This window comes from Elephantulus edwardii, unplaced genomic scaffold, assembly GCF_000299155.1.
Source record: "Elephantulus edwardii isolate Elephantulus edwardi_28Jun2011 unplaced genomic scaffold, EleEdw1.0 scaffold00297, whole genome shotgun sequence".
NCBI classification, from domain to species: Eukaryota; Metazoa; Chordata; class Mammalia; order Macroscelidea; family Macroscelididae; genus Elephantulus; species Elephantulus edwardii.
Window position 1 is genome coordinate 502,815 of NW_006400047.1, and position 9,050 is coordinate 511,864.

At 40.3% G+C, this 9,050-nt stretch overlaps 1 protein-coding gene across 1 annotated transcript in view; it reads right to left on the bottom strand.

Moving 5' to 3' along the window:
- Positions 1 to 9,009, bottom strand: part of KIAA1958 (KIAA1958 ortholog) — a 182,544-nt gene extending 173,535 nt beyond the window's left edge. Inside the window, exon 1 of the mRNA XM_006900843.1 lies at positions 8,868 to 9,009. The gene's annotated coding sequence lies outside the window, so the exon portion shown is untranslated. The remainder of the gene's footprint in view (positions 1 to 8,867) is intronic.
- Positions 9,010 to 9,050: the final 41 nt, after the last annotated feature.

Genomic DNA, 9,050 nt, shown 5'->3' on the forward strand with positions numbered 1-9,050 from the left:
TAACCCAAGACCACCAGTAAGGTGATAAAGCGTCCTCCCTTCCCCCCTTTATATCTACGCCCCTGTTCAGCATGAAGAATCCAGAGAGTCAGCATCCAATTCTCAAATCAATAAGACAGCTGGTTTAATTACCATTGGAAAATGCTTGTCATTCCTCTGTAGTATCTGGTCCCCTCTGGACCCTCATCATTTCCTTCACCTGCTCCCCCCACCGACCAAACTGTGTAGCTCTGCAACTGCATCCTGGCCCATCCTCACCTTTCTGCCCCCAACCCTCACCTCCTTATACTCCCAATATGTTTTTCCCAATAAAAAAAAAGGGAAAAAAGTAAAAAAAAAAAGAAAAAAATAATGACAACAGGAATGGGAGGAAAATTTACTAAATAGTAAAACAAACCAAGCTCATTGCTGTAGAGTCAATTCTGTCTTGCAGTTCAAAATTCTCCATCAGGTTTCCGAGACTGTAAATCTTTGCAAGAGGAGACTACTTATCTCTCTCCTGTGAAGGGGCTGGAAGATTTAACAGTTAACCTTTCAGTCTAACACCAGCAGGACTCCTTCAATGGAAAAAAAGTGAAGGAAAGGTAATACACAAGAAGGGAATGATCAACACAGTATCACTATGGCAAAGGAAGTGCCCCAAAGTTACAGACAGCAAAAGTAAATAATACCATTACATACAACGCTGCATTATCAGTAGTAACAAACTACAATCTAAGAGCAGGTACACAGGTAGATAGGCAAGCTGAACAGGTATGAGCATGCAAACAAGATTATATGTAAAACCACATATAGGTTTAGCAGGGGAATTTCTACATTGTTGTTGTTGTGTGCCATTGAGTTGTCTTTGTACAACAGCTCTGAACCCTGCCCTATCCTGAGCCAGTCTCCAACACTCCTACCCCCATTATCCCAATTACTGAATCAATCCATTTCATGGGTCTTCCTCTCCTGTGCTGTCCCTCCACCCTTTCCAGCATGATGTCCTTCTCCAAGGACTGGTCCCTCCTGGCAACATGTTCAAAGTATGTCAGACAGAGTTTCAGAATCCTTGTCTCCAAGAAGTAGCCTGGTTTCACCTGTTTGCTCTCTTGTCAGTCCATGGTATATTCAATACTCTTCACCAGCACTACAACTCAAAGGCATTGATTCTTCTGTCATCCTCAGTCACTGACCAGCTCTCTGATGTATATAGCAAGTAATTCTGAAGACCGTGGCTTGGATCATACACATCTTCGTCAGTTTAGGCCTAGTGGTAAGAAGCTGTGCTACAACCCCAAAAGCACATAGTTTGAACCCACCAACTGCTACACAGGAGAAGGATGAGAAATTTTCTCCTGTGCAATTTACTACCTCTGGAAACCTGCTGGAGGGTCAGCTATGGGTCGGTTCTGACTCTACGGCACATAACACATAACAACTAAGATCACATTATTTTTGAAGTTAGCTTGTAATGGACATTTCTACATGTTGTGGTGTTGGTATGTGACATGAAATCAACTACAATTCATAGTGAGTCTGTGCACAATAGCTCTGCACTCTGCTCTATCCTGAGCCAATTTCACTGTCTCTACCACACCTACCCTCATTACCCCAGTTATTATGTCAATCCATTTCATTCAGGGTCTTCCTTTCCTGCACTGTACCTCTTCCTTTCCAAGCATGATATCCTTCTCCAACTGGTCCCTCCTGGCAACATGCCTGAAGTCTGTCACACAGAACTTCAATATATACCCCATATGTGCTGTGAATACACCCATGTATACAACAGCACAATCAGGGGTAACATATGGAAACTTCTTAGCTATAACAAAACATCCTTGAGTTACTAAGATTGGGAGCTTGGGATCAGAGTCTCAAAGGACAGCTAAGTCAACTGGCATAACATAATTCATAATTTTATAATGATGAGTACCAACTACATCCCAAAATCTAGTAAGTTTCAACTGGCGTAGTCTATAGCAAGCTGCTCTGCTAACTTAAAAGTTTATGCATCACTGGTGGTTTGAATCCACCAGCAGCTCTAGGGAGAAAAACTGGCAATCTCCTCTTGTCTCTTCCTGAGTCTCTTTCAGAGACTATGATTCATATTCTTGGAAACCTTAAGGAAGGGTATCTGTTAGACAGAACCTACCCAATAGTGCAGTGCTGGGTGTGACTCCAAAGCAAAGCAGAGAAGGATGAAGGGAATAAAAAGACATGTACAAACAGTACAAAGGATTAGTGGACCAAGTAAATACCAGTCTCCTCAACCCTACAACGAGAAGACGGTGGCCCACTGCCACTAAAAAAGGACCAGAGTATAAGGTCCTGAATGGAGTGGGAGACCCACACAATAATGAGAAAGAGGAGGATGAATGATGTGACACAACTAGTGGAGCCTCTGAGACTGGTTTCTAGTCATTCTTCTAGCCTGGAACTGATCTTATCCATGGCTCAACTTTCAACCAAACCATTATAGGCCTAGAAGTTGAACAATAACACCATAGCAAAACACAATCCTAAGAACAACCAACCATATGAATTCAAAAGGGTAGCATCTGCTCAAACATAAAGCTCAGAAGGCAGGACAAATCGAAACACAGGGAGGAAGTGAAACAGTGCCATAACACTGGGATGGATACAATGCCAGGAAGCAAAATATCTAAGAATTGCTGGATACAAAACCAATAGCAGTTCATGAAAAAGTTACATAATAATGATTATGAAAAATAAACTAAAGAAAAAAAGCCTTTGTCCACTTTACCTCACTGCTGTTGAGTCAAATTTGATTCCAACTCATAGTAACCTTCCAACAAGTTGCTGGGCTGTAAATCTTCACAGGAGGAGAGAATGCCCATCTTTCTCTCCCAAAGCAGCTGATGGATTCCAGCAGCTGAACTTTAATCACACAACACACAACTAACTACACTAACATAGCTTCTTCCACCCACTCTAGCTATTTTAATGCACGTACAAGACGGTTGATCATGTTGCTCTGTAGCCCACCTGGCATTAAAGGACATAGATAAGATTCAACTCACTGTCTTCGCGTTAGAACCAACATAGTTGATTCTCCCATGAGTTTTCAGAGGCTATAAATCACAAGGAAGAAGACTCCCCATCTTTCTCCCTGAGAGTCACTGATGTGAGTCGAACCATTAGAGCAGCATCACCTTTGGGTTATTAACAACTCTCTACCCACTAGACCACCAGAGCCCCCTCAAAAAAGATTGCTGTTGTTGTTATGTGCTGTCAAGCAAAAAACACCCTATAGTTGACAGGGGGTTTTCAGAGGCTATAAATCATACAGAAGGAGACTGCCCATCCTTCTCCCTCAAAGCAGCTGGTGGATTCAAATCATATGCTTTTGGGCTGGCAGCACAACTCCTTACCTCTAGGACACCGAATAAGGATTGTTATCGTATATCACCGAGTCAAAACTGATTCATAGCTGACTCTCCAGCACGTTTTTCTGAGGCAATATCATCACATGGGAGGAGAAGTCCCATCTTTCTCATGCAAAAGAAAAATGAGATCGCCATAAAATCAAACACAGAGAGTAAAAGAATTATGTGTTCAAAAGTGAGAAAGGCTGGAAGAAGTCTTAGTTGATTTGGAGTTCACAGTATTAACTGTCACAGAAAATATGAAGCCTTATAATAGAAAAATTGAGGTTTAGAGGTAAAACTATGAGCATTAAAAAATGTTTACAAAGTAAAATAAGACTTACACACTGAAAGGGCACATAAAAACAATGGCAATGAGAAGAAAGAAAAATTCAAAGCAGTATCAATTTTAAAGAAAATCAAGAAGAAACAGAGAATCCAGCCAAGATACATCCTATGCCTGGAAAGAAAAATGTACTATAAAAATTAGTTAATAATCCAAAAAGAACCAGCCAAACAATATAAAGCAACAGTGGAAACTTTTTATATAATTCTCCAGAATTAAAGTGTGTTTTTTTTTAAAAAAGGTTTCTGCTAACAGAATCCTTAAGAATTAGCAAACAAACAAAAAAGTTTTTACATATTAAATGTACAAATATTTGTAGTAGATTTTAACAAAATTCCTGTCGGGGCAAGTTTTGTTTCTAAAACATGGATAATAATTACTATCAGTGTTATGATAGTCATGGAAAGGCATTAGGTCTTTTGTTCATATAGTCTCTATGAGTCCTGCTTGATTCAATGGCAATCAACAACAACATCAGTGTTATGCATTACTTTTTGCCCTGCATTTACTGCTACAAAGGATAACAATTTCAAGAGAACAGAATAAAGCAGATGGGAAAAGTTATTTTCTACCTTGCAGCTACCAAGAAAAATTTGCCTCCTGGTACCAGTAGAAGGGGTGGGGGCGGGTGGGGGGTAAGGCCAATCCTTCATGTTAAGTGAGGGACATTATGTTTGGGAGGGTGGAGGGACAGCGCAAGCCAGGAAGACCTCAATGAAATGGATCAATTCAGTGATTGGGGTAATGGGAGTAGGTGTGTCAGAGAAAGGCCGGCTCAGGATAGAGCAGGGTTTAGGCTATCCTACATAGGGTCACTATGAGTAGCAAGCAACTCGACAGCACATAACAACAGTAGTTTCTTAAAAGTTTTAATGTTTAGCACAGGAATCCAGAATTAAGGTTGCATAGAGAAGTGTACTCGGGGTGGGGGGTGGGGAGAAAGGACGTGGGAACTGTATACTAATGAAGGAATTTTAATGTTTTTTTTTCTTTTTCTCTTGGAGGGGGAAGCGAGCTGGTGGGGAGGGGTGGGCAGGGAGAAAAGTGCGGCAATGAATGAATGGAAATCCAAAACCTCTGTAAATGTCTATTAAAATTAATAATAAAAAATTTTTTTTTAATTGAACAAAATCAATTCTGTTAGAAAAAAGTTTTAATGTCTTTTTCAAAGTTTTTTAATTATATTTCACAGAAAGTTGCACAGCTGACTTTTAGACATATAAATGATTTGATGTTCTTTAGTATACAAAATTTTACCAATGTCTTAAACCATATACCTTGGCTTTTATTTGTAAGGATGATGAAGTATTTCTGAAACTATCCTGTCAATAAACGCACTGGCATTACCAGTATTAAAACAGTGAAAAAGCTCACCAACTGTTCAAGTGCAGGAATTTGCAAAATAAACTTGAAGACTGCTGCATAATTTGCCCTTTTCCAGGAAATGCTATTAAACTTTGTTGGTACTGGATACAAAATAAAAATTCAAAAATCTGCATTTTCAGTACTTTTGGTTTCTTGACCTTTACTTGAATTTAAGACTAAGCTTTACCAAACAACAGAATTTACACTGTAACTACCCAGCCGTGGTCCTCATTATGGAATCTGTGCAGTGCATTTGTTACCTAGGAAACAGACCAGAGCCAGGCAGAGTGCAATTTCAGTCTAGCAAAAGAATTCTCCAATCACGCTGGTAAATAAAGTCCATAAATCAACTAATCAGAAGCAAGGTCAAGAAGTATCACATAAGAGTTAAGCTCTATGGAAACTTTATTTCTAAAGGAAAAAAAGAAACCTGTGGGGTTTCTTGGCCCAAGTATGTAGATCTTTTTAGTAAATATTTGGAACAGGTTTCTTTACAAACACAAACTGTCAAGAAATAAACTGTTCAAAATAAATGGCTTCTCTCCAACCTTCAGCTTCTCTATTTCTGACAGTGTTCAAAAGAAAAAGCTTCTTTAGGGCCAGCCCCATACATCTGGTAGCAGAATATTAATCCAAGAATTCTGCATTTTCAGGGGATCAGCATGGGCCTCTACTATTCTTAAGAAATGCTGGAATGGGAAAACACTGGACCTTTTACAATCAGGTCCATGTCATCAACATACTGTAATTTTGGGTTTTAGTTTTTTTTAAAGTAAGAAAAAGAAGCACCTGAAATTCACAGACCTAGTGTAAAGAATCAAACTCCTACTTTTCAGCTTTGCATTTGATTACTATTACTTATGCTTTCTAGTCATTTGAGGGTTCTAGTTAACATAAAGTGGCCATTTTACCCTTCCTTTAATGACAACACATTGGCATGCAGTAAACCGAAAAATGCTAGAAAAGTCCAGTAATCTGTGGACTGTGGACAGCTTCATGAGGTCTACACTGCTCAGATATAGTTAAAATTCCAATTTTACACAAATTCTTAAGTTCTGAAAATAACATTTTATTTGTCTTAACATATAATGCAACAGGAAAAAAAATTACTTTAGCCAAAAATGAATATGCTTTTCTAAACATCACTTACCAAAAGGGAAATAAAAGGTTTTCTGGAATGCTTCTAACTATAAAACAGTATTATTAAGTAAAAGAAAAATTGTTATCTACATAGCAGATTTTTTTAAAGGTGCTATACTTAGCCAGTCTACACAAAGACACTACAATTTTAGAGAAATGTGAGGCACAACTACTTAGCCAGAGCAATTCTCAGCACAGGCTCTATTAATGTTTAGTTTATAAGGAGTCTTTACTGAACTTTATCTGTACCACTGACACAATTATAAATACCTAAATAAGCAATTCAATTTGTTGGCTTATCTTTCTTAATACTTCAAAGAGCTGATTTAAAGTATGTGTATTTAAGAGTTGAAATGCTGGGAATGGCTCAACTCCATTCTAGATTCATGATAAAACCTGAATAAATTTCAGTACTCATCTTCTCTGAGATACCCTTAATAGGAAAAAAAAAAGGAATATTTCTCAAAGGCCTACCAGCACCAGAGTATGTCACAGTTCTGTGTCTTTACACAGTTTCAATTTGTTTACCTAATCTATAATGGAAATCAGAGCAGGAACTAATAAAGTAGGATCAACCCAAGGAGATGGGTGTGATCATTGTTAGATGGAAACTTCTAGGTTTTAATTAAAATGTAAGTGTATACCCTAAGCATTTATTATATTACACATGCAATAAATTATATATTATTAATCTGTTAATGTAACTAGGTCAAAATCAAGGATATGTTTTTCTCTTTAGAAGGCATTTAGGCAGTTAAATACTCTTTTCTGTAGAGGGGAAAAATCAGTTTGCCTAATTATAAGTACATTCAGTAGTATATTATCTTTCAGATTCCTGTCTACTTTATACTTGATGAAAATTTAAATAAGTAATAAGCATATCTACATTAATGCTTTTCATTCAAACTTAGATGACAATTTTTTAAAGCCTCCATTTTCTACATGTAGCTGTGCATAAAATTTGTCTATCCTCAAAATTTACTTTTTCTAAAACTAAGTGTCAGACTTAAGTTAGCCAATTAAAAAATCTCATACACTGAGAAAAAGCCAAATATATGTAACTTTTTTCCCTCCAAGAGTAGACTGATATTAATGCTTTATCTGTTTTAAAAGTCTGAATCAACTTTATTTATTTGAAGATCTACAAATACACACCACAGTTCATTGAAGGAAAAAAAGAGCGAACTAATAAAGAAACAACTATAATTATAGAAAGGCTTCAGGTCTTTTGACTGGACAGCAATCAACAACAACAAATCAGAGATACCATCTTAAAATACTTTTGAAAACCCTAAACTAACGATGGTGGCCTAGTGGTAAGAAGTTAAGGTGTAATGCCAAAGGCAAGTGCTTCAAATCCACCAGGCGCATGGCCAATCTCCTCCCATGGACTGTACTGCCTCTGAAAACCAGCTGGAGGGTCAGCTATGAATCACTTCCGACTCAGCACATAAGAACAAAAAACTCACCATATACAATCCAACAGAATATATAGCACTATACATTAAAATGGGAGGAGTGGGAAATTACAGGACCCATTTTAACATTTATGTTTTCTCATATGTGTCAAATACCTCATACCTTAAACCTGCAAAAAGGAAGGTTTTTGACTGAGCAGTAACTAGGTGTTTATTACATTCCTAGGTAAACTCCACTTTGGAAGTTGTCACTACCTGACTCTTGTTAACCCTTGAATGCGCCGAAGATCCTGTCATGCTAATCCTAAAGGGTTTGGGGAATTACACAACTTAGCCCCTAAACTTTAAAAAAAAAAAAAGTTAATATATGCATGAAAATTAGAGACACGTGGTTTCTGTTGTTTGTTGTTGGGTTTTATTTTTCTTTTCCGTACTTGTTAAGTCTCTAAACGAAAAAAAAATTAAAAGATGCCAATAAAAATAAAAATAAAGTCTTGGATTTTTTGGGGGTATGTGTAATTTTGATCAGCACACCCTTCTTTTACCCAAGAAGATAAATTTTTTTATGTATTTGATAACAAATGCTATGCCTCAGATTTGGGGGCGGGGGGCCGGAGAAAAGTCCTCCTCTGTCAGAAACAATAACTAAGAGAGGGAAGTGCTGCTCGACCCCACACACACGCCCCGAGCGCACCTAGAGTGGCTCCAAACGGAGCCAACAAGTCCCGCAAAGCCCCGAGGCACCTCTCCCCTCTTTCCGCCGCTATTCCGAGACTTGGAAAGTAGAGGTGCAGATCTTTTCTTTCCCCTTCCCGCCCTCCTTTCCACCTCAAACAAACCCGAGAGGTGGAGCAGCAAGCCAAGACCACGCAGCGCGCCCGCGGCCGCCGCAGCCACAGGAGATGCTGGGCGGCGCGCCGGCCCGAGGAGACGCGAGCGCAGCTGCGCCGCCGCTGCCCCGCTCCCGGTGCCCTCTCCGCCGCCTGGGGTTCCCACCCCGAGATCCCCCGGCTTGCCGCCACCAACGTCCTGCGGCCGGGTCTCGGCTCCCGCTCTGGACCTCAACCCCCACAAAGAAGACAAAAGGAGGGTTCAGCCGGGTCACAGCGCGTCAGCCGCGGGGGAGGCAAAACAACCACGGCGCGGCCGCCCCCCACACAAAGGGGCTCCATAGTCCGGGTCACAGCCTCGGCGCGCTCGTCCCCGCCCCTCGCGCGGGCTCTCACTCACCTGCAGGTGTCTGTGCGTCTGTCCATAGGAACGCGGGCGGTAGGGGGGCCTGTGGGAACCAGGCCGATTGGACTGGACGGGGCGGGACGGAGGAGAGGGGAAGAGAGCGGCCAAGAGGACGCGGAGCGCAGGCAAGTGGAGCAGCGGAGGCGCCTGGCGGGCGACGGGCGGGGGCGCCAGCCC